The sequence below is a fragment of the Lycorma delicatula genome, chromosome 5, assembly GCF_047948215.1.
Source record: "Lycorma delicatula isolate Av1 chromosome 5, ASM4794821v1, whole genome shotgun sequence".
NCBI lineage: Eukaryota > Metazoa > Arthropoda > Insecta > Hemiptera > Fulgoridae > Lycorma > Lycorma delicatula.
In genome coordinates, this window is record NC_134459.1 from 173124308 (window position 1) to 173148536 (window position 24229).

Consider the following 24229-nt stretch of genomic DNA (forward strand, 5'->3'; position numbering starts at 1 on the left):
AATATTTTCTCCTCCTATTTTCACATTCAGTGGTCCATCTTTGTTATTTCTACTACATTTCATTACTTTTGTTTTGTTCTTGTTTATTTTCATGCGATAGTTTTTGCGTAGGACTTCATCTATGCCGTTCATTGTTTCTTCTAAATCCTTTTTACTCTCGGCTAGAATTACTATATCATCAGCAAATCGTAGCATCTTTATCTTTTCACCTTGTACTGTTACTCCGAATCTAAATTGTTCTTTAACATCATTAACTGCTAGTTCCATGTAAAGATTAAAAAGTAACGGCGATAGGGAACATCCTTGTCGGACTCCCTTTCTTGTTAGGGCTTCTTTCTTATGTTCTTCAATTGTTATTGTTGCTGTTTGGTTCCTGTACATGTTAGCAATTGTTCTTCTATCTCTGTATTTGAACCCTAATTTTTTTAAAATGCTGAACATTTTATTCCAGTCTACGTTATCGAAAGCCTTTTCTAGGTCTATAAACGCCAAGTATGTTGGTTTGTTTTTCTTTAATCTTCCTTCTACTATTAATCTGAGGCCTAAAATTGCTTCCCTTGTCCCTATACTTTTCCTGAAACCAAATTGGTCTTCTCCTAACACTTCTTCCACTCTCCTCTCAATTCTTCTGTATAAAATTCTAGTTAAGATTTTTGATGCATGACTAGTTAAACTAATTGTTCTGTATTCTTCACATTTATCTGCCCCTGCTTTCTTTGGTATCATAACTATAACACTTTTTTTGAAGTCTGATGGAAATTCCCCATTTTCATAAATATTACACACCAGTTTGTATAATCTATCAATCGCTTCCTCACCTGCACTGCGCAGTAATTCTACAGGTATTCCGTCTATTCCAGGAGCCTTTCTGCCATTTAAATCTTTTAATGCTCTCTTAAATTCAGATCTCAGTATTGTTTCTTCCATAAATCATCGTTTATTAGACGTAATGTTAATCCAAATAGGTCCTCGATATGCAATAAAACAAATACACTTCTTTCTCCTTTAAAAAGATAGGAAACTAAAAATTTGAAAATTTACAGGACGTAATCAACAAAATTTGTAGAATTTCGGTATTTATTAATATTCAAATGTTTTAAAAAAAATGCATCGGCCGGGAATCGAACCCGGGCCGCCCGCGTGGCAGGCGAGCATTCTACCACTGAACCACCGATGCTTACGGCGCATCCTCCCTAAAATTATTATTATTTTAATAGACAATTATATTATTTTTTTTTTATTAGTAAAAATAAATAAAATATCGCTTATGTCACGAAGATGATAGTTTTGTGAAAAGGAAAAATACATTTTTTCTAAATGGTATGTTTCACTAAAGTAGATAATTTTATACACACACTTCAAATTTAAAAAATGTATATGGTATTACCATAATTTTCCTTTGTTGTCTCAAATATATGTAAAATATGTATTTATATATTAAATATTTTAACTTATTCAAGTGTACATTTTTATGAATGATTATTTATTAAAAAGAATACTCACTTTAAAAAAAAAAAAAATATTCACCTATATCAAATCAGATAATAGAACTGTTTTCGTGCAATTCAACATAATATCACAAAAGGTAACAAAAAAGGCTATTGTGCTTCCATTTTTAATAAATTTCCGAACCGTTTGAATAATCTTCCAATCAATCTATTCTAAAATAAAATAAAATGGATCTAAAATAAAATTAAAAAATTTTCTTTTTACGAAAAAATATATTATTCTGTCGATGAATTTTTTAAATAATTATTTTAAAATTTTTAAAAAATTATGAATTTTCTGCATCTCCAATCAACGTGTACGTAAGTATACGCATAATAACTTTAATTACCGTCTTCTGAATTGTAAATTGTATTTTTTATCTACCGTTTTACTAGTAATTACCTCAATATTATTTTATTTGTTTATACTTAAATAATTAATATGGACTTTAATCATATATATTTATTTATTTTATAATTAATTATGTAATTTTTTACACTACTCTGATCAATATTTTTTCATGGTTTCCCTTAAGCTATACAGGCAAATTCTAGGGTAGCTCCTTTTTGTTTTCCACGGTGTAGCCCGTCAACCGTTCCTAACTTGTATTATTATCACCGGTCAGGGATATTTTATGGATAAATTTAGCGCTTTAATCTATTTTTCTATTTTAAGTATTTAAATCTTTTTAGTTTTGTTTTTAGTAAAACGGTGCACATGTGTGCTTTTTTAAGTAAATTAATGAGTTTTCCTTCAATAACAGATCAGTTTGTTTAGTTAAAACATACATAGACTAGAAATAAATTGTTTTTAAATGATTAGTTCAGTACGGTAGACAGTTGTCTTTTATCTGTCTACATCAGAAGAAGGGTAATGGATTTCGATCGTACGAGTATGTTTGTTTATTTGAGTGACCGTTCGAATAGGGATTGAAAATCGAATTTATATATATATATATATATACGTCCGTACAATACCGTACATGAAAAACATTATAAAAATGCATGAAAAAATATAACTTGCATTTGAAGTAATCTTTAAAAGTGATTTTTTTTTAGTATGAAGATGTTAGGTAAATAAATGTTAAAATTAAATATTAATAATAAAAACGTGTAAAATGCAATATTTATAATGGTTGTAAGCAATCTGATATTAATCATAAATCATTCCCGAAAACGGTTATGTACTCTAAAAATAGAAAGCATCGCGTACCAAAATTAATAAGAGAGTGAGAAATGAAGTAGTTTTCCTTTGAGTTCTTTTCACTAAACGTAATGTTCCATATCGGCATGCCAAACCATCGAAATGGAATCGATATTCATCCTTTCTAGAGACGACTTCATTCTATTTACCATAAAAGTTAGCTGTTTGTGAGGCATCATTTCTTGAGAGTAATGATGGTTAAGGGTTGAGGATAGCTGTAATTTTCTTGTATCCGTTTAACTCAGGTGATTTACACGAGTCACAACTATAGGAAAACCTAATATAAAGCGATGAATTAATGCTTATCTTTCTCTCAGTCACCCTCTCTCTCTCTTTCTCTCTGAAAAAATGCATATAATACGTCATCACAACAATGAAAATAAATTTTAATATATTTGATTTTTAAAAGCGATATGAATCGAATCATTATTATTTATTTAAAGAAAATTAGATTGTATACATGAAAATGTTTAAAGAATAAAAATCCATTTATTAGTATTAATGCTTATTTTCATTCCCATTTTCAAACTAAATAATTCCGTCCGCTATAATCAAATCCCAGTTCAAAATAATATAACTTATTTTCTATTTAATTTGCCGGTTGACTGTAATTTATTATAAACTAACTGTGATATTTTTTATTTCCACCGGGTTATATTTTTTATTATTTTTTTAATAATTACAGATAGTTTGAGTATTGCTTGAACACTCGTAAAATAGTTTCATATTTTGTAAAATATTGCAATGTTACATATTTGTAATATATAAAAAAAGAAAAATATATATTTTGTACACATTTAATAATAAACGCTATCGGTCAGCCGGTTAAGTACAAAAATTTTATGCATCGGCCGGGAATCGAACCCGGGCCGCCCGCGTGGCAGGCGAGCATTCTACCACTGAACCACCGATGCTTCGTTAACGTGAGTGTAGGTAATAAAGTATTAATAAAAAAATATTAACATTATTTAAAATTTAATGAAATTAGGATTTATCTTTCAAATGATATTTTTTTTAATAAATTATTAAAATTCTAAAACGATAACACTCTGAACTTTAAAACCTAGATATTTTTGCAATCTCCTCTAACATTATTACTTTTTTAGTTATTTTTTTATAATAGAGATTTTAATAAACGTTTCTTTTAACTGGTGCAAGATAACGGAATTTTTTAACACATACAGACGCGCGTATGAGTTAAAAAAATACACACATATATTTTTATACATATATAAAATAAGGAATACATATATCAGAATAAGTAAAACTTACTGACTAATCTTTATCTATAAACCAACTTGTTGTGACTGTCTAATTCAACAACGCCCAGCAAACATTTGCTGGAAAAAAATTGCAGAAAATTTGTATGCATGTTCTCTTACGGTTGAAGTGCACACTAAGAAAGGATTTTTTGAAATTCCGATTTTAAATATTTAAAATGGGATAACTATGAAATTTACTTTTTTTCTCGCTAACAAACGGAGATATCAACTTGATTTTTGGTCTGTGTAATTTTCATGTATCCAACTTCTAGATTTTTTTAAATTCGGTGAAGAAAGTTAAAATAAAAATCTGAACAATAATTGCAAATTTTCTTTATTTCCGACTATACTAAAGGAGATGTTCACTAGATTTGGTTTTACAAATACTCTTCAGATATATCTAAATACCATTTTCGGGTTTTTTGAATTTCGAATTTTTTAAGAGTTGCGACGTTGTACCGCACGGCAGCTCAACCAACAGAGCGACTGCCATTCATACTGCCTGACGCGATTATTGGCTGCACCTTTTTTCTTTGTTTAACCTCCAGGTCCATCGTTAGGTATTGCTTCAGAGGATGAGATGAAAGATTTGTAGCGTGTGTGAAAATGCCACGCCTGACCGGGATTCGAACCCGGGACCTCCGGATGTAAAACCAAGAAGCTACCACTCGGTCTTTCATCCGTCTTCACCTGTCTTCGGTTAACTGATTAAATAACAAAATTTTAAAAAAATGACCGCGACTGAAACGTAAATAACTAAAGAGCGCGGACAAAGGCGCGACGGGGGTATGCTATTATATATATATATATATATATATATATATATATATATATATACAATATTTATTTATTTAAATGGTCATACAACACATTTCTATATAACTTTAATAAAAAAATCATTGGTGAAAATTTCGCATCGATAAATCTATCCGTTTCAAGATGTTAGGCATTAAAAGCCTACTGAGTGAAAATTATTCTTTGAACAACTTTCTGACCTAAAAAAAAAATATTCAGAAACAATTAAATTCGTGAAAATTTATTGATTCATTTTACATTCATAGATTTTCTCTTAAAATTCTTTGAATATTTGAACTGGTCCGCTGCATACAAAACCCCTCTAGTAGATAAAAGACCTGAATAACAGGAAAAACTGATGCATGTCAACCCTTTTCTTTGATAACGTTGCAAATTAAAAGATAGAATATATACATCGGATAAGAAGATGAAGAATTCCATTATAATATTAACAATGAAACAATACAGAATTTTTTTTTTTTTTGTTTTCAGTCATTTGACTGGTTTGATGCAGCTCTCCAAGATTCCCTATCTAGTGCTAGTCGTTTCATTTCAGTATACCCTCTACATCCTACATCCCTAACAATTTGTTTTACATATTCCAAACGTGGCCCGCCTACACAATTTTTTCCTTCTACCTGTCCTTCCAATATTAAAGCGACTATTTCAGGATGCCTTAGTATGTGGCCTATAAGTCTGTCTCTTCTTTTAACTATATTTTTCCAAATGCTTCTTTCTTCATCTATTTGCCGCAATACCTCTTCATTTGTCACTTTATCCACCCGTCTGATTTTTAACATTCTCCTATAGCACCGCATTTCAAAAGCTTCTAATCTTTTCTTCTCAGATACTCCGATCGTCCAAGTTTCACTCCATATAAAGCGACGCTCCAAACATATACTTTCAAAAATCTTTTCCTGACATTTAAATTAATTTTTGATGTAAACAAATTATATTTCTTACCAAAGGCTCGTTTCGCTTGTGCTATTCGGCATTTTATATCGCTCCTGCTTCGTCCATCTTTAGTAATTCTACTTCCCAAATAACAAGATTCTTCTATCTCCATAATCTTTTCTCCTCCTATTTTCACAATACAGAAATATTAACAAAATTCCCAATAATATTAACAATACCAAATTAAAATAGAAATGTTCAAGTTTTTATTAAAATTCGGTGTACAATTTAATAAAAATGGTTTAAATTTCAGAAAAGCGAAGTGAATTTTATTTTTGTTAGGAAAAAAATAGGAATCGTAAATTAGTAAATAAACATCATCTCCCCGACCTACCGCTATCAAATTTTTTCTATGAGGTTGGATGAAGTCAATTGTTTATTCAAAACGGAAGAGAAGCTAAGGTATCGCATAATAGAAGCAGCAGAAATTATTAAGAATACTGCTAACGTTATGAGACGCGCTAGAAAAGAATTTTCGTCGAGCGAAATCAACTGTTGGAACAACACGGGGGTCCCTTCGAACAACTTTGAAGATAATTAATAACGTCTTCACTAATTTTTTACGTCATTTTTCCTTTGTTTTCAAAGTTAAATTAAATTAAATTTAAAATTACAGTTTACGTTAAAATTACATTTTACGTTAAAAGCTGTTTCCAACCTAATGACAAAATGAGTTATTTCGTGCTGTTAACATTTTTTTCAATTCGGTTTGTCTTGTTTTTTAATAAAGTTAGCTTTCCGTATCCTGTATTCAGTTTTTTCTTAAGAAATCTATATGAATGTTTTCACAATTAAATTTTCTAAATTTTTATTAAAAAAAATACAACTTAATTAACCATTTAACAAAGTTTTCTTGCATTAAACCGAAAAACATGTTATTTTTACCCCCATTTTTTTGTTGTTTTACGTCAAATATCTTTAAAACTAATGGAGGTGCACTTCTAGGATCCATTTCTTAAATATTTTCAGGTCAAAACGAATAAGAAACATTTAAATTCCCTCCTTAATTTACCTTTCAGGAAGTCTTTTTCCCCGGGGATCCGAAATACAGCCGAATTTTTTCTCTAGCCGTGATTCGCTAACAAAGCGTTTTCGGACCTGTATTTATCTGAACTTTTTTTCTTACTTTTAGCTATAGAATCAGCTCCCGCGAGATTGCCGTGTAGTTTTGAATCACTTTGTATATATGGTAAGATTTATACAACTTTAATATATTGACACAATTTATTAACAACAATAAAAAAAATGAATGTCTGAACGATTAAAAAAAGAAAATTAAGTATGGGATACACTCTGTGACTACACAGTCTTTCGAGCTACAATTATTCCGGGATATTATCAATTAGGATAAGGAAGAGTAGATATATAAATAACGCCGGGCTCCGTGGCGCGAGTGGTAGCGTCTCGGCTTTTCACCCGGAGATCCTGGGTTCGAATCACGGTCAGGCATGGCATTTTTCACACACGCTACAAAACAGTCATTTCATCCTCTGCGGAAAGAATTTTTTGACTGCGGATCCGGAGGTTAAACAAACAACAAAAAAAACAAAAAACAAAACGCAAAAAAAAAGAAGATATATAAATAACAGTATAAATAAAAGGAATATTAAAATATATATTTTTTCATCTAAATAAGACCTTAATTAGACGAAATCTTGAGATACTGAGGGTGAACTAAAGATACTGAGGGTGAGGATGTACAACCGCGTCACCTTGACCTTTTAAGTTGAAAATTTAATGGCATCAATGCCCAATATATGGAAGTAATCTAAGTTTGGTGAAAATCGGTCCAGTAGTTCTGGAATATAAGGAGTGCAAGACCGAACACACACACGTACATACGAACATACGGACAATTTCCATCCGATTTTTTGAGTTCCTTAGATGTCAAAACATCAAAAACCGGTAAAAACCGTACATGCCCAAATTGGACAATTATAATACCGATACTTTCGCTTCTAAAGCTATAGCTCTGCTACAGCGCTAGAAGGGAAAGTAAAATTTAAAATATTTCAAGTATTTTTTTCGTAACAACATGAATTAATACAACATTCTTATGTCATGAGCTCGCTTAGCGGAGGCATCGGTGGTTCAGTGGTAGAATGCTCGCCTGCCACGCGGGCGGCCCGGGTTCGATTCCCGGCCGATGCAGGTTTTTTTTTATACGTAGTTCCTATCGTAATGAAGTTATATATTCTAAATTAAACTTTAAAATATATTTTGATATATTTATTACATTATTTTTACGGGAAATCTACAGGAAGAAGCGAACAAATATAAAAGCATGGTTATTCATTTGTTGGATAAGGACTCTGAATTTATCCACCGGGTTGGTCTAGTGGTGAACGCATCTTCGCAAATCAGCTGATTTCGAAATCGAGATTTCCAGCATTCAAGTCCTAGTAAAGGTAGTTACTTTTATACGAATTTTAATACTAGATCGTGAATACCGGTGTTCTTTGGTGGTTGGGTTTCAATTAACCACACATCTCATAAAATGACAACCTGAGACTATACAAGATTACACTTCACTTACACTCATACATTTCATCCTCTTAAGTAATACCTTACGGTGATTCCTGGAGGCTAAACAGGAAAAAAAGGGCGCTGAACTTTATGATATATTACGTCATGAAATGGCATTTAGTAAACATGAAACAGTGGTCAGCTGCACATCATGTTTTATGTGTTAAATCGTTTTATAAATATGATGACTCCGCGTTTGTTCCACTTCATGGGCGAGTACTATCTTACGGTTTAAAAAATTTGAAAAAACTGGATCTAGAATAGATTTGAAACAATAAAATGTTGTAGAATGCCGGAAAACATTGATCGAATTCGCATTGCCACAACACGCAGTCCTGCTATTAAACATTCGTTAATACTGAATATCATGAACCGTCGATCCGTTAAATCATACGTATGGACTTAAGTTTTCTCCTTCTATAAAATTCAAGTTTTTCAACAAAAAGATGCTGATATGGTTCATCGCATGAATTTTTGTCAAGAAATATTTTAGCGTTTGATCGGTGATGAAATATTAATCCACCATTTGTTTACGTCAGATGAAACTCATTTTCACGCGAACGGGTAAATAAATAAGCAAAATAGTCGATATTGGAGCGCTGAAACCCTGATTCACTTACGCTAAAAACCGTTGAATAATCCGAAGGTCACATTTTGTTGTGAAATTTCGTCACCTAGCTTTATTGGACTAGTTTTTATTGGACAAGTCAAGACGACGAAAGAAACGCTACAGCAGTAACAGTTATGCAGATAACGGTTATTACGTTGCAACAGTGCACGCTTGTTTTCATAAGCATGGTCACAATATTTCTGTAAGTAACTTTAATTCTTCAAATTACGTGATTCAGCAAGACGTTGCTACAAGTCATACTATTAATGTGTTTATTACTTCTTTAAGTTTATCACTCTCTACTGTTCATAATTATTTCCGAACCACACCTTATCCAAAAATAATAGCCGGCTAGATCTGATTTGTCTGCACGCGACATTTTTCTTTGGAGTATGCTCAAGAACAAGGTTTACGTCGAGTTATCGCAAACGTTAGCCCAACTAAAATTAAAAATTCAAGAAGTTGCATGCATTACACCGACCTTGTTACGGTAAGTAATGGAAAATTTTCTTCTAAGACTGCAAGAGTGCTTATATCGTAATGTTACAATTTTGTCAATTTTATTTTCTTAAAAAGAAGTGGCATGTGTTACTTAACTGAAAACTGTAGAGACATTCACGTTAAAATAAAAAGTTTTTAATTAAAAACTTTTTAAATACGAGAGTTTTATTTTACGTTTCACTGGCGTATTTTCTTCGTGTATAGAATGTTAATTGTTAGAATGTATACAAAATGTTATGGGAATCTTTAAATAACTTTTCAACAATTAAACGTAGGAAAATGAAATTTAGCAAATATTACTATCTCAGAAAGATATATTTTTCGATATGAGACCACCACACCCCCATGTCCTCCGGAAATCCTTTACAAATATAACTTAAAAATTTATAATGGAAAGGGTAACAAATGTTTTGACGTAATAATATTCAGGTTACGACAACCCTAAACAAAATGGCAGCTATTTAATATCTCTGTCTTTATTTACTAATTTCTCTTATTCAATCTCTTTTTCTTTTATTTATTCTTATATCTTTTATTTACAGCTATTATCAAAAATTGCCTACAATATACCTCAAGTAGTGGTCGCATATCGAAAAGTAGTTCTTTTGAGCTGCATTTGCTTAAATTTATTTTTTTATTGTTTCAGAGTCGGACAATTATTTAATAGATACTGCAGACATCCGTGGAGAGAGACGTGGGGAAAGCCAAGGGTCTTGCTCGCAAGGATTTGCTGAACAAGTGGCAGCGGAGATGGGATGGTGTCAGGCCGGACAGCTGAACTAAAAGGTTGATGACGGGCCATGGGGGATACAGAGCATACCTTCATAAGTACGGCCTCGACGATGAACAGAACTTCCCGGTATGCGAGGAGGAGGAAACGCCATACCACGTGTTCTTCCACTGTCCGAGATACGAAGGACCTAGGACAGAGCTACTTAACATACTAGGCAGGGAAGTGATGTTCCAGCCTGAGGAGTTAATGGACATAATGATAGAAAAGAATGAAAACTGGAAGACGATCACTACGTATGTGAAAATCATGATGAGAGACCTCCAAGCACGGGAGGAGTCAGGAAACAATAGGCGGCGTCGGAGAGTGCGGACAGGTTCGCGAGTGAGCGACTAGGGGGTCCCCCGTACATGTGAGGGTCGCCTTGACGTGAAGAGGCCCCGGACATTACGCTCCCGTATCTGATGGCGTCCGCAGGTAGTAAGTATAAGGGGTATGTATATGTCCCTGGTTAGTTTATGATGAAAGTTTGCTGTACTGATATAATGTATTTTTTTTTTTGTTACATATATATTTGAGTATTTTGCTTTTGATGTATATTGTCTTTCTGATCTTTGGTTAATTCCCTTCTTCTTGGAGCCTTATTGTAGTATGTAGTATTTTGTATCTTTTACATTCTGTGAGGTTTACTGTTCGGCTTTTTTTTTCTATCCGATCTATGCAATTTTAGTGTTGTGTTGTTGCACTGATCGGTAATATTAATGAATGTCTCTTTTTAGGCGTTTCTTTTTTTATGTTCTTGTAGTTTTTTTTCATCTCTTGTATTTGTACATATTGTGTAACTTTTTTCTTTGTATGTAGTTTCATAATCTGTTTTCTGTGTCTTGATGTATGGTGATGTATCTTGTTTGCTATTTTGATGTAACTGATGTGTTTCTGTTGATTTTCCTATTGTGATGCGATTGCACTATGACGTATGAGTTTGTGAGTGGACGTGTAACCCCCCTTCCAAAAGGAATGCTTCGTTAGCGGTTCCAGGAAGGGTGGTATCCAGGGGTGGCGGTTTAGTCGGTAGTGCGCAGGTTTACATACGCATATTAATTACATCTTGCGTCACCTGTTAGCGAGCCCGACACTGCTCAGGCGTCCGTAAATGGGATTCCCCATCTCTTTAACAAAAACAAAAAAAAGTCAGTATCTCATATTTAGGTAGTTTTATTGCTATTTCGGTGTGTAAATCGATGCTATATTACGTTTGAAAAATAATTTTAAGAACTCCGTGAATTTTTTCTCGGATACAATATTTGTATTGATCATCTTTTATGATTCAATTATTTTGTTGGACAGTATATAGTTTTTTTATCACTTCTTACCCGTATTGTTTTTTAAATTTAAATAAATAAAAAATAAATATTTATTCTTGGGTTCTTGGGAACAAAATGATATAACATTTATATCAGTCGATATAAGATAAATTATAAATATAAAAATAAAAAATATACAGCAAATACTTAAAATCCGCTTAATAACGTAAATACATTAAATATAAAAAAATTACTAGAAAATATTTCACAGTTCAGAAGCCGCTAAGAAAATTATTTCCAGAAATTATTTGCATTCACGTTAAACCGGATGTGGAAAAATCAAGGTTTTTTTTATTTTTTTTTATTGAATTGACTTTACTTATTTAAAAAATAATTGTATTTTAAACAAATTGATGGGAAGTTTTTTTAAATGGTTCAGTATTTATTAAAGTTGACTACTGAAATATAATAAGGCGCTTTCCTGTAAGACGAAGTATTGTGTTACGAAAACTTTGCATTCATTATCGAGTTTGATGTGGATATTATTACTTTTTCATAATAAGTGACCATTTTTTTTAGTAAAAGATTGTACAGTCATAAATATAACCGCAAGGATAAATTATCATGTTTAATTTTTATAATATAGCTTTACACGATTCATACTAATTAGCATAATGACGGACAGCCCCTTTTTTTTATATTGTAAACTCGTTTAGACGTTCTGAGAGAGTCGATTTATACTTTATACTGGAATATACGTACGTAAAATAAATATTTAATAATGATTACAAGCTTAGAGCTTTATTAAAGCGCTTCAAAGCAAATCAGTACGGCTTGATTTTGTTACAAACGAAATTATTTTTATCATCCCATCAGAATTTATCATGTAATAAAACACCCAGAAATTTTGATTTGTAGGTAACAAGAATACTGTCGTTATCATTCACGGAAATTCTATTCATGCTATCAGCAAATGTTAACGTAAGAAGCACAATTTTATCAAGTGTTGTTATTAAGATAATAAAAATTACAAACATTTTTTCTGCAAAAATAACTATAGTTTCCATGCGGAGTACTGCTTACCTTTCTTACTTCCATTCTTTTATAGATTGTTGACGCGTTTCCGAACCACTCCATTGCCGAAACTTATTTTACTGGCATTTTTAAATTTCTGTTAATCTTTATATAGCGTTTAGTCAAAGCCCCTCCCTATATTTGACGTAATGCGTTATCTGGCCTTTTTCTTGTTTATTTGTTATTAATGATGTTATGTTTAATTTAATTTGTCTATTTCCTGAATCTTGAAAAGGACATCCGCTTGATCGTTGACCTGTTTATTTATAATCGTTTTATTGTTACTTTTTTTAATTTAAAGATTTCTAGATTTTGTAAAATGTTCATTCTTCTTCCTTTAACACATTTATGAATTAATTTTATTGATTCTTCCATTTTCTTTGGTGTATGTCCTTCTTAAATACGTTGGATAATTAGAAACTTCTTTCTTTTTTTTTTAAAGATCTCATGTGTCGTTATAATTTTAATTTTAATTTTCTGTTCGTTTGTCCAATGTATTTTGCATTATCTTTACATTTTATTTTGTATATACCGTTACTGTTGTTTATATCTTTTTCTTCTATGTTCTTATTAAAAATCGTTTTTAGTGTATTATTTGTATTTATAGCCATTTTTATCACTCTTATATTAATTCGCTCTTGGACTATGTATGTGAGATTCACGGTACGGAACCTTTCAGTCGAATTTTGAAGCGCTTCCGCTTATCCATTCTCTCTGAAATTTTGCATACAGGTTTCCTCCTGATGACGAAACATTTTAGCATTTTTTTCAAGTCGCTAAGATGCCCAGTTGAAAAAAATTGACCTTATGAGTCTCTTTTACATGCATATTTTCTTAGTGAAACATAATCTAGCCTGTTTAGGTAAGTTTGGATCTAAAATTCGCACGCGTTTGAAATACATAATTTTACTAAAAGGTAGGGTTTTACCTACTATAACAACTGACTGGAGCTAAATGATAGCACGATATTAGTTTTATAACGAGTAAGATATATAATAGGGTATGCAGTTGCTGCTAGAAATTCTGTACAGTAGCGACCGAAGTTTTGGGAAAATTAGTAACTTTTAACCGAATCCGAATTTTCGGACGAAACATCTCGAAAACGGTCAGTTCTAGGGCTCTAAAAAATTATTTCAACATATTAATACCTTATTCGCTCTCAGCGGTACCTTTTTCTTTCTTTTTCCTGTTTAGCCTCCGGTAACTACCGTTTAGATAATTCTTCAGAGGATGAATGAGGATGATATATATGAGTGGAAATGAAGTGTTAGTATTGTACATTCTCAGTTCGACCGTTCCTGATATGTGTGGTTAATTGAAACCCAACCATCAAAGAACACCGGTATCCACGATCTAGTATTCAAATCCGTGTAAAAATAACTGGCTTTACTAGGACTTGAACGCTGTAACTCTCGACTTCCAAATCAGCTGATTTGGGAAGACGCGTTAACCACTAGACCAACCCGGTGGGTTTCTCAGCGGTACCTGTCGGATGATAATATTTTCAAGTGCCCCCGGAGTGCCGTTCGAAAATTTGGGAGGGGGTGCGATGGGGTGCAATATCCCGGCAACTTCTCATCCGATTTTCACAATTCAGACGGCGTATATATTAGCAGATCAAGCGCTAACTGTTTAACGCATTGGGTTCACTCTTGATCGACGGGATTTTGTTTATCCGGAAATTAAATCGTTTAGTCCTATGTTTTGATTGCACTCACCCACCGTAAAACGTACCGATCCGATTTTTCGCTAAATACGCTCAAACTTGTGCGCTAGCACAGTTGTAAAGTATAACTTATGAAGACTAAAAGTAGAAAATAAAAAAATATATAAAAAGAATTTTTAAAAACCACTCTTATATTAAATGCAGTAAAAAGTAGAAAATAAAAAATATGTAAAAAAAAAGTTTGAACACCACTCTTAAATTAAACGCACTAAAAGGTAAAAATAATTTTAGGACGGTATCTCAGAATGAATTTGACAACACGTTTTAAGGGTGATATGTAAGATTATGTGAAAGTCGTAGCTTCAAATTAAAAATTAGATGTTTTTATTTGATCATTATTATTATTATTATTATTCATTTCATTATGACTTTCACATAATCTTAAACATCACGATCAAAGCGTGTTGTCAAATCCATTCTGAGACATCGTCCTAAAATTATTTTTTATCTTTTAATGCGTTTAGTTTAAGCGGTGTTTTAAATTTCTTTAGATATATTTTGTTATATTGTATTTACTGAATAATTGTTTAACTGAATAAATTTCTTTGCCAGTAAATGTTAATTTCTCTACTTAAAGATTTCTTTATCGTTTATCATTTTAATTTCATTTATTATTTATGTGTTATTTTATTTCTAATTTTATTCATTTTTTGATCTTTATTTTTTACCCGTTACTTTCTACTATTTGAAAAATAGTGTTTTAACTCTTTTTTAAGTATTTTTTTTTTAATGGTAATTTACGTAGTCTATCTGTCATGTATCTATAAAGAAACCTTTATATTTAAGTTTTGACAACGGTGTGGTTCCGAAACGCGTCAACAAGTGATAAAAGAATGAAGCTAAGTAAGATAAACAGTACTCAAGAAAGAAAAACAGTTTTATCGATGTTTAAAATTAGATGGTTCAATTGATCAAGTAAATATTTTTTTGACTATTGGTACCGTACAATTTTCAATAATTTTATTGTTTTTATTTTAAATTTATGTATAATATAATTTAATGTTAAATTTTATTATTTTTACATAATAGCTGTCAATAAAGCATTTGTATATATGATATTTTTTTAAATACGTTTCCACTCAAATTGTTATTATTTAATGAAAAATCCGTTCGTTATACGTAAGTACAGAACTTCACTGTGTTGGTACCACAAACGTTGAAAATACACAATCCAAGAATTTAAAAAAAAATCGATTACAATCTACTGCTCTCCGTTATATAATATATTAACCGGAGTTGTGGTGCACCAGGGTGAAAGAGAGCTATGATATAAACTCATTGTTCTGCATAGCATCTATATCAGTTGCCATTCGGTGATTAGCAGTGTTTGAAATTTTCTGTAGACTTTGGATAATTCCTCTTATAACAATCAAACAGTTAACACAGAAAATGTATTAACATGTTTCATGTACATATATACTTGCACAATGTATATTTATATATATATATATATATAATCCTATTATTTATTTTTATTTATTAGATTTTGGTACACTGAGAGTTTAGCCGTGTGATAAGCTACTAAAAACGTATAAAATTCCTCATTTTATAAAAGAGTGTACATTTATTATAATGATGCGAAAGATTATAATATTCCGAGTTTATATTGCCTGAAGGAAGAATAATGATGGGATAGAGGAAAATTTCACGATTATACCTTCTGTAAAGAAGAATTAATGTCCTAACTTAGAGCAATAAAGGACGACGTTTTACTGGAATACTGGAGACGGTTCATCTTTATTCAATGAGACCATGCTACAGGATATGTTTTAACGGGAATAGTTTGTTTCGATAACTGTAAAGAACTTTATCTAGTACAGCAGTAGTCGAATATATGTACACAACTAAACAACAGCAGGCTGTTCAGTTCATATAACATGTCTACATGTTGTGAATACATAATTGGCTTCTATCTACTGTACTACTCCATTATGGTCTTTACTTAAATACGGATTAAACTTGTGTTATTTTTAATAACAATTTTAAACAAATACCCTTAAATTACCATTCAATGTACTGTTGTCTAATCATAATTTTCACGGTGTTTTATTTTTAAAGCAATTTTTTTTAATTTATATACTTTTAAAAATAAGCGTGTACTGTCTAAGATGAAGCCTGCTATGTCTTGTTTCAGTAATAATATGTGTTTCAAAATGAATATCGGAATTTTCAAGTTATGTAATCCTTTTTAAGTTTTACTTCAATTAACGCATTATATGTGAAATGAAAGAGTAACTTGAATAGTGTTTCCTATAAGCATTCAATGGAAGCACTATTCGTCACACGACACAGATACAGCCGATAGAATAGTTCATCTAGTTTGGATAGCTCAATCTGCAAGTCTGGAGTAATTAATGCGACGACTGCTTCAAACCTGCGTCTCATATCGAGTAAGTCAGCCGGTAACGGTGACGCTTATACTTGATCTTTTATAAACCCCAAAAGAAAAAAATCACAGGGTGTCAGATCGAACGAACGTGGAGGCCACGGCAAACAAGTTCTCTCATCTGTTCCCCGGCGACCGATCCAGAGGTCGGGGAGAGAATTCATCCGACACGTACAGCGTTATGCCAGGTCACCATCTTGTTGCCAAATAAGTTATGTGGTTTGTATTACGGTCGAGGAAACAGCCATGAATTGTAGCATATCAAAATAGTTTGTTCCAGACACGCTTGCTTCCGCGTAAAATAACGGCCGGTAAACTTGTCGTCGGGACACGGCCCAAAATACATTCAGATTTTGGGAGTTCTGGAGAGTATATTACGGTTCACACTGCAATATTTCGTGAGGATTTTCTTATCCCCAGGTACGTACATTATGAGTGTTTACTTTTTTATTAACGTGAAATGTTGATTCGTCACTGAATACGGCACGATAAAGAAAAACTTCATCGTCACGGTGCATCATTTTATTTGAGAAGCTAGCACGCAAAGCGTAATTTGTATTTTTTTTTGTTATAGATGAGTCTGGGAAATGCCATTTACGCATCCCCCATAAATGGGGGGGGGGGGGGGTCGGACTCGCACGGCTTCGGCTAGATGTTATTAAGAGCCTATGTGTACCCGTACCCTACCGTCTAAAACTCCTATCTCACCGCTTCTCCTCCTCCGGGGTCGTTCCTGCAGTTTAAGCATTGCGCGGGCTAGGAAGTGTCTTTAGGGTCCAGTGCCCCAGAGACTTCGTGCTTCATCATCGTCGCCCATCCGCAGAAATGCAGACGCACGACGGCTCCACAGGGGGCTATCCTTCGCCCCTTCACCTTCAAGTCGCTTTCTTCGCCTGAGCCCAGGTCTTTTGTATGGAACTCTGATTTCTCGCTGGATGATCTTCAGTCTTCTTAACGATATGGGTCCTAAATCAGGCTCTACCCCATTCTTTAGCTTCTCTCGCTTTAATTTTCAGGATACTAATTGCTAGGTTTACTACCTTGTTCCATTCCGCTCATCCTGTCAACATGTATAGAACTGTTTCTTCCGGAGAAAGGCTTTAGAGCTTGCGCACAGCTAAAATTGTTTCAGTTGGTTTCTTCACTTCACGTATCACGTAATTAATCGATGCACGTGAGACTTGAGGGATATTACTTGGCTTTAAAACCCCGATATTCATTTTGAATCACATGAACGGATAATTGAGAATAAAAATAGTTCAAGTTCGGCAAAACTCCGGATATTTTATAAAGTGCATCACGGTCAATCATCTGTTTTAGAGCAGAAGTATGGTGGTCTAACGAATAAATAGAAGTTTAGGATTACTTTCGACATTTTCCATTAAACGGTTTTTTTTAATTTGGTGAGAAACTCATTCAATTTTCTTTTTTTTCTTTTTTCCTGGGTATACTTATGTACACTGTTAAAGAATATTTGAAATTTATAATCGATATTATTTTTTAAGACAAAGTACCAAAATTCTTATTAAATGTGCTAATAAGACTGAAATTAATCCCGGCGGTTGATTTACTATCATGTTGTACACATCTGCTGGAACATTTGTAACTCGACCGACAATACCGTAGCTACCCTTATGATGTAATCGTCTTATTTTCATGAATGGTAACCTTGATGAAATAAATCTCTTAAATTTGATCTACGATCTAACGGTAGCAGTCCTTATGGTTTTGATAGATATTGGGATCTATTTTTTTCGATAACAGTTGAATTTTCTTATTACTCAACCTCCGTCAGTAGATACATACTTTAAAACGCGACTACATCTTGATTTAAAAATTATATCGAAACCGAAGTAGATTAATTTTTTTACTTGGGTTTACATCATGAAACATCATATGCCTGACCTAATTCATTTCTCAAGATGTCTATTTCTGTAAGAACGTTTAATATCAAGCTCATGTTATTGATCGATTATCGGCTTATGTAGACAAATGTAACATTTCTACTTCATTTTCTGTGCTTTACAATCAATTGATATCGATGATAATTGTACGAGACGTACTTGGTTCAGCGTTCGTACACCATTCCTCGACTAGGCACAGTTTCTTCGCTGTATAAACGCCTAATTCATTCAGTCGATGTTAGCAGCACTGTACTCAATTTGTCTTGTGATCTGTTTTTGTGTGCTTGTTTCTATTATTCCATTCTTTTGTGCGTTTATCTCGATATTTTGAAAAAAAAATTCTTTTTTACGAATCACTACACAAATCTCACAAAACGTGTTTTATTGTCACTAACTATTGATTTTTATACATTATAATATTTTCTTACGGTTTGACGATAAATGTACTGTAACCGAACTACGCATTCGCTCGCAACGTTTTTTTTTTTTTTTTTTAAGTGACTCTGAGATGAAATTTAAGCGTAACTTGCACAATACGTGGGTTATTGGGGAGGGTAGTGGGACTTAGGAAAACGATTTGCATAAATCTTTTATCCTTCGTCATTAAAATGATATACAATTTTGTTTGCTAAGTTTTAATTTTCACGTTTAGATTTGCAACTGAATTCAGTATATATCATTATTCAGTATCATTATATTATTATTAATATATATTATTAATTCAGTATCATATCATTATTTCATTTCAACGAGATTTCGTGTTTGCAATTCTATCCTTTTGTCAATTCATAATATGTATTTACGTCAAAAATCATAAAACCTCATACACATAGCAGAATGAATAAATAGAACCATTATCTACAAATATAATGAGATGAAAGCTAGATTTTACTGGTAGAGGAAACTACCTACCTTATAGGCATTAGCTGTTGTCATGACAACAGCTTTGTGGATTTCTTCTCTTTTTTCCTCTTTAGCCTCCGGTAACTACCGTTTAGATAATACTTCAGAGGATGATATGTGTGAGTGTGAATGAAGTGTAGTCTTGTACATTCTCAGTTCGACCTTTCCTGAGATGTGTGGTTAATTGAAACCCAACCACCAAAGAACACCGGTATCCACGATCTAGTTTTCAAATCCGTGTAAAAATAACTGGCTTTACTAGGACTTGATCGCTGGAACTCTCCGCTTCCAAATCAGCTGATTTGGGAAGACGCGTTCACCACTAGACCAACCCGGTGGGCTTTGTAGATTTCTTAAAATCCACAAACTTAACTACATAATTACTACTTTTCCATCTTTTTTTTTTGTGTCTAATTTTACTTTGCAGGTAGAAGATTTGTTCAGCACAGGAAATGCTTTTTTCTAAATCCTTCTTGATTTCCTGAAAGATTTTCATCTAGAATTTTTTGAACTCGCTTAAGAAATCTGTTGTATAGAATTTTTAAGGGAATGGTTGAAGGGGGGTTGTTATTACTTGCGTACTTTTTATTTCCCTTTATTTATGAAGGAATAAATTAGATAGTTTTAACTTAAATATATAGATTTTTCGGATAGCTTCAATATATTGATTTTTATAAAATAAATCTGGAGTTTTTCAAGCTTTAAATTTAACGAATTTGGTGAAATTTTTATATTTGTATTATTGTATATTTATTTGCATTTTTTTAAGTTGGTTTATTGTTTATATTTTAGTTTTTTTTTTTAAGAATGGAACTTTAATGGAAAATCAAAGATATTTAAAATAATGGCCTATAAAAACGACATCAGTATCAAAAAAGCATTCGAAAGAAATGCAAATTCTAAAAAATCTGTCTTGATAAAAATTAAAAAATGGAATGAATGTGTATTTAAAAACACCGCTGAATAATTGAAGGTGAAAACGTGCTAAGGTTATCTGAAATGCGGGAAGACATGTTAAATCTTTTTAACTCAAGTTTCCACCTAAATTGATTAATGTTTTTAATAAAAAATTCATTGAATAACGAAATAACTTTAGTCTGTATAAATTATTATTATATTATTAATTTAACAGTTCTAATTAATTTATGTAATAACCTAAAAAAATTTGGAAGAAATAAATTATTCTAATAATGTCAAATACATCGATGGTTGCCTGGCGCTTTAAAAAAAAAAATAAATATACGTTTTCAAGAAACCAGGTACCACGTTTTCTCAAAAATAACCATAAAAATCTGCATTTTTATAACTTTTTTTTTTTTTGTCTTCAGTCATTTGAATGGTTTGATGCAGCTCTCCACGATTCCCTATCTAGTGCTAGTCGTTTCATTTCAGTATACTCTCTACATCCTACATCTCTAACAATTTGTTATACATATTCCAAACGTGGCCTGCCTAAACAAATTTTCCCTTCTACCTGTCCTTCCAATATTAAAGCGACTATTCCAGGATGCCTTAGTATGTGGCCTATATGTCTGTCTCTTCTTTTAACTATATTTTTCCAAATGCTTCTTTCTTCATCTATTTGTCGCAATACCTCTTTATTTGTCACTTTATCCACCCGTCTGATTTTTAACATTCTTCTATAGCACCGCATTTCAAAAGCTTCTAATCTTTTCTTCTCAGATACTCCGATCGTCCAAGTTTCACTTCTATATAAAGCGACACTCCAAACATATACTTTCAAAAATGTTTTCCTGGCGTTTAAATTAGTTTTTGATGTAAACAAATTATATTTCTTACTGAAGGCTCGTTTAGCTTGTGCTATTCGGCATTTTATATCGCTTCTGCTTCGTCCATCTTTAGTAATTCTACTTCCCAAATAACAAAATTCTTCTACCTCCATAATCTTTTCTCCTCCTATTTTCACATTCAGCGGTCCATCTTTGTTATTTCTACTACATTTCATTACTTTTGGTTTGTTCTTGTTTATTTTCATGCGATAGTTCTTGCGTAGGACTTCATCTATGCCGTTCATTGTTTCTTCTAAATCCTTTTTACTCTCGGCTAGAATTACTATATCCTCAGCAAATCGTAGCATCTTTATCTTTTTACCTTGTACTGTTACTCCGAATCTAAATTGTTCTTTAACATCATTAACTGTTAGTTCCATGTAAAGATTAAAAAGTAACGGAGATAGGGAACATCCTCGTCGGACTCCCTTTCTTATTACGGCTTCTTTCTTATGTTCTTCGATTGTTACTGTTGCTGTTTGGTTCCTGTACATGTTAGCAATTGTTCTTCTGTCTCTGTATTTGAACCCTAATTTATATTTTTATAACAATAATCGAATAACATTTTTACCGAAAAAGACCAATTTTCCATTTTGACAATCAATTTTGGTTTAGTATTCTATATTTTTTTATTTCTACTCGCGATTTCATTCTAATATGGGTCTTCCAAATTTACCTGAGAGAGGTCCAGTATAAGCATTATTGCTTAAATTATAAATATAATCTAAACAAACTAAATCTACTTCACTCGCTTCGCTCGCTAACGTTGACTAGCGAGCGTAGTTTAAGTTTGGTTAGATTATATTTATAACTTGGCAGGTAATATCTCAAAATACCCACTGATTTGGAAGAAAAACAAGTGGTACTCGCTTACCATTATAGCTCCATATACTTATTATATTTAAAATTATTATAATATAAAAATTGCAATAACAAAATTAAAATATATTTTAAACGATAATTTAAGATGGTTCATTATTACTAGAAATCAGCTTGCAAAAAATTAACTGCATCGGCCGGGAATCGAACCCGGGCCGCCCGCGTGGCAGGCGAGCATTCTACCACTGAACCACCGATGCTTTCTCTATCTTCACAGCCTCCGGAATCACTCTAACGTATTTCTTCAGAGTATAAATGATATGTATGAATATATATCAAGTATGCACTTATACAGTCGCAGGTTGACCATTCATGAGATGTGTGGTTAATTGAAACCCACCCATCAAAGAACACCGGTATCCACGATCTAGTATTCAAACCCGTTTAAAAGTAACTGCCTTTACTAGGATTTGAATCTTAGAACTCTCGACACCGATGCTTACGATAAACAAGATGGTATAAGAAATTTCTAATTAAATAAAATAATTTTATTTTAATTGAGGTTTCCTCTAAAGCCATCCCAAAACAATAAACCCGTAAAATTGTTTATATTTATTCAATAGAACGGATAGTGACCGTCTTATGAAAAATCGGGAAAACATTTCAGAAAATGTTCTATATGAACATGACTCCGAAAACGCTTAGTTTTTAACTTTTGGCTTAAGAAAAATTTCGTCCTGATTTTTCTTCAGAAAGAAAAATTAAGGCATACTGAATTTTTTTGAATTTAAATTAAAGGGTAAATTTGATGTTTTAAAAAAAAAATAATAATAAATAGATAAAAAAGGTGCTAAAACAATATCACTTGTATTTTTTTTAAAATTGTAAATAAAAAATTATAACAACAATTTTTTGTTATAAAACACAAATTTTTTGAAGCAACTAGATTTGCTTTTAATAAAAGTCAAATACTTTAATACTTCATTTTTGATCGATGTTACATAAATTTTTCTGAAAATTAAATTCTCTATACTTTTTACTTCCTTGTACGAAGTAAAGGTAGTATTGTGATCGCGAAAAATTTCAGATTTCAACGGAAATATCCATTCTGAACATCCCTGAATCCATTTTGACGAGTTTCAGCGTGACGTTTATACGTACGTATGTGCGTGTTTATCTTGCATAACTCAAAAACGATTAGCTATAGGATGTTGAAATTTTGAGTTAAGGACCGTTGTAATATCTAGTTGTGCACCTCCCCTCTTTATTGCAATCGACTGAACCAAAAGTGTCCAAAAAAGGCCAAAATACAAAAATTTTGGATTTAGAACTTTTTCTTAACTACAGTAATAGGCCCTCATAGAGAGCTTTGCAACCATATATAACTAACATATATCATAAGACTTATTTTCATTGGTTCCAGAGTTATAACCAAATAAAATTTTAATTAATGAAATATTTGGATCTTACAAGGGGAAGGTACATCGGTTCGAATCAGACTTCAGTTTTTTTTTAATTTAAATATATTGATTTATTAATAATTACAGTAACCTCTGACTTCAAAAAAAATTTCGATAAATAATAATTCAATAATAACAATAAAAGAAAAAATATCAGAAGTTATTAATGAAATAAAATTTTTGTGCTTTTCATTGAAAAAAAAATGTTTACATGTAATTTAATAGGCGTAAAAGGAACTAATGTGGTGTCCAAATCAGATTTTTTTTTCTTACTGGTAATTTTTAGAAGTTTTGTACGTCAAACCTTAAAAAAAGTACGACCACAATATGAAAAAAACTGTTCATATTTTTTGGGGGATTTTTAATTATGTTTTCGACGAGGTAAATCGATAAAAATGGTATTTATCAAAATTTTACTTAAAATTAAGTATTTAATAAATAGAGAAACCCATGATCCTGTACATGAGTAGAAGGACGCGGTCTTTGAGTCTTAAATTTATACTTAATCAGTTCAACATGAAAATGAACAATATTTCATATTTTACTGATGTAAATCGATTATAAATGTTGATTATTATAAATCGTGTTGATGGATGTAATTTTAACATGTGCGAATGGTCGGTGTTAATTTAAAGTTCTGATAATCGATTCAAAAACTTAAAATATATTTTCACTTCAGAGTTTTCGTAATTTTTTCATTGTAGCATAAAGTAGTAAATATTAAGCCCGAGTAATATTCAAATATAAATTTATTTTTCACGTAGAATTTATTTCTGTAAACTTTTTTATTTTAT

General features: G+C 31.9%; 4 non-coding genes across 4 annotated transcripts; 1 reads left to right on the forward strand and 3 right to left on the reverse strand.

The window, feature by feature from the left end:
- Positions 1–1106: 1106 nt before the first annotated feature.
- Positions 1107–1177, reverse strand: TRNAG-GCC (transfer RNA glycine (anticodon GCC)). The gene has a single exon. It is a non-coding gene; the product is annotated as a tRNA-Gly (tRNA).
- Positions 1178–3534: 2357 nt separating this feature from the next.
- On the reverse strand, positions 3535–3605 carry TRNAG-GCC (transfer RNA glycine (anticodon GCC)). Its single transcript has one exon. It is a non-coding gene; the product is annotated as a tRNA-Gly (tRNA).
- Positions 3606–7782: 4177 nt separating this feature from the next.
- On the forward strand, positions 7783–7853 carry TRNAG-GCC (transfer RNA glycine (anticodon GCC)). The gene has a single exon. It is a non-coding gene; the product is annotated as a tRNA-Gly (tRNA).
- A 14311-nt stretch (positions 7854–22164) lies between these two features.
- Positions 22165–22235, reverse strand: TRNAG-GCC (transfer RNA glycine (anticodon GCC)). Its single transcript has one exon. It is a non-coding gene; the product is annotated as a tRNA-Gly (tRNA).
- Between the last annotated feature and the right edge of the window lie 1994 nt (positions 22236–24229).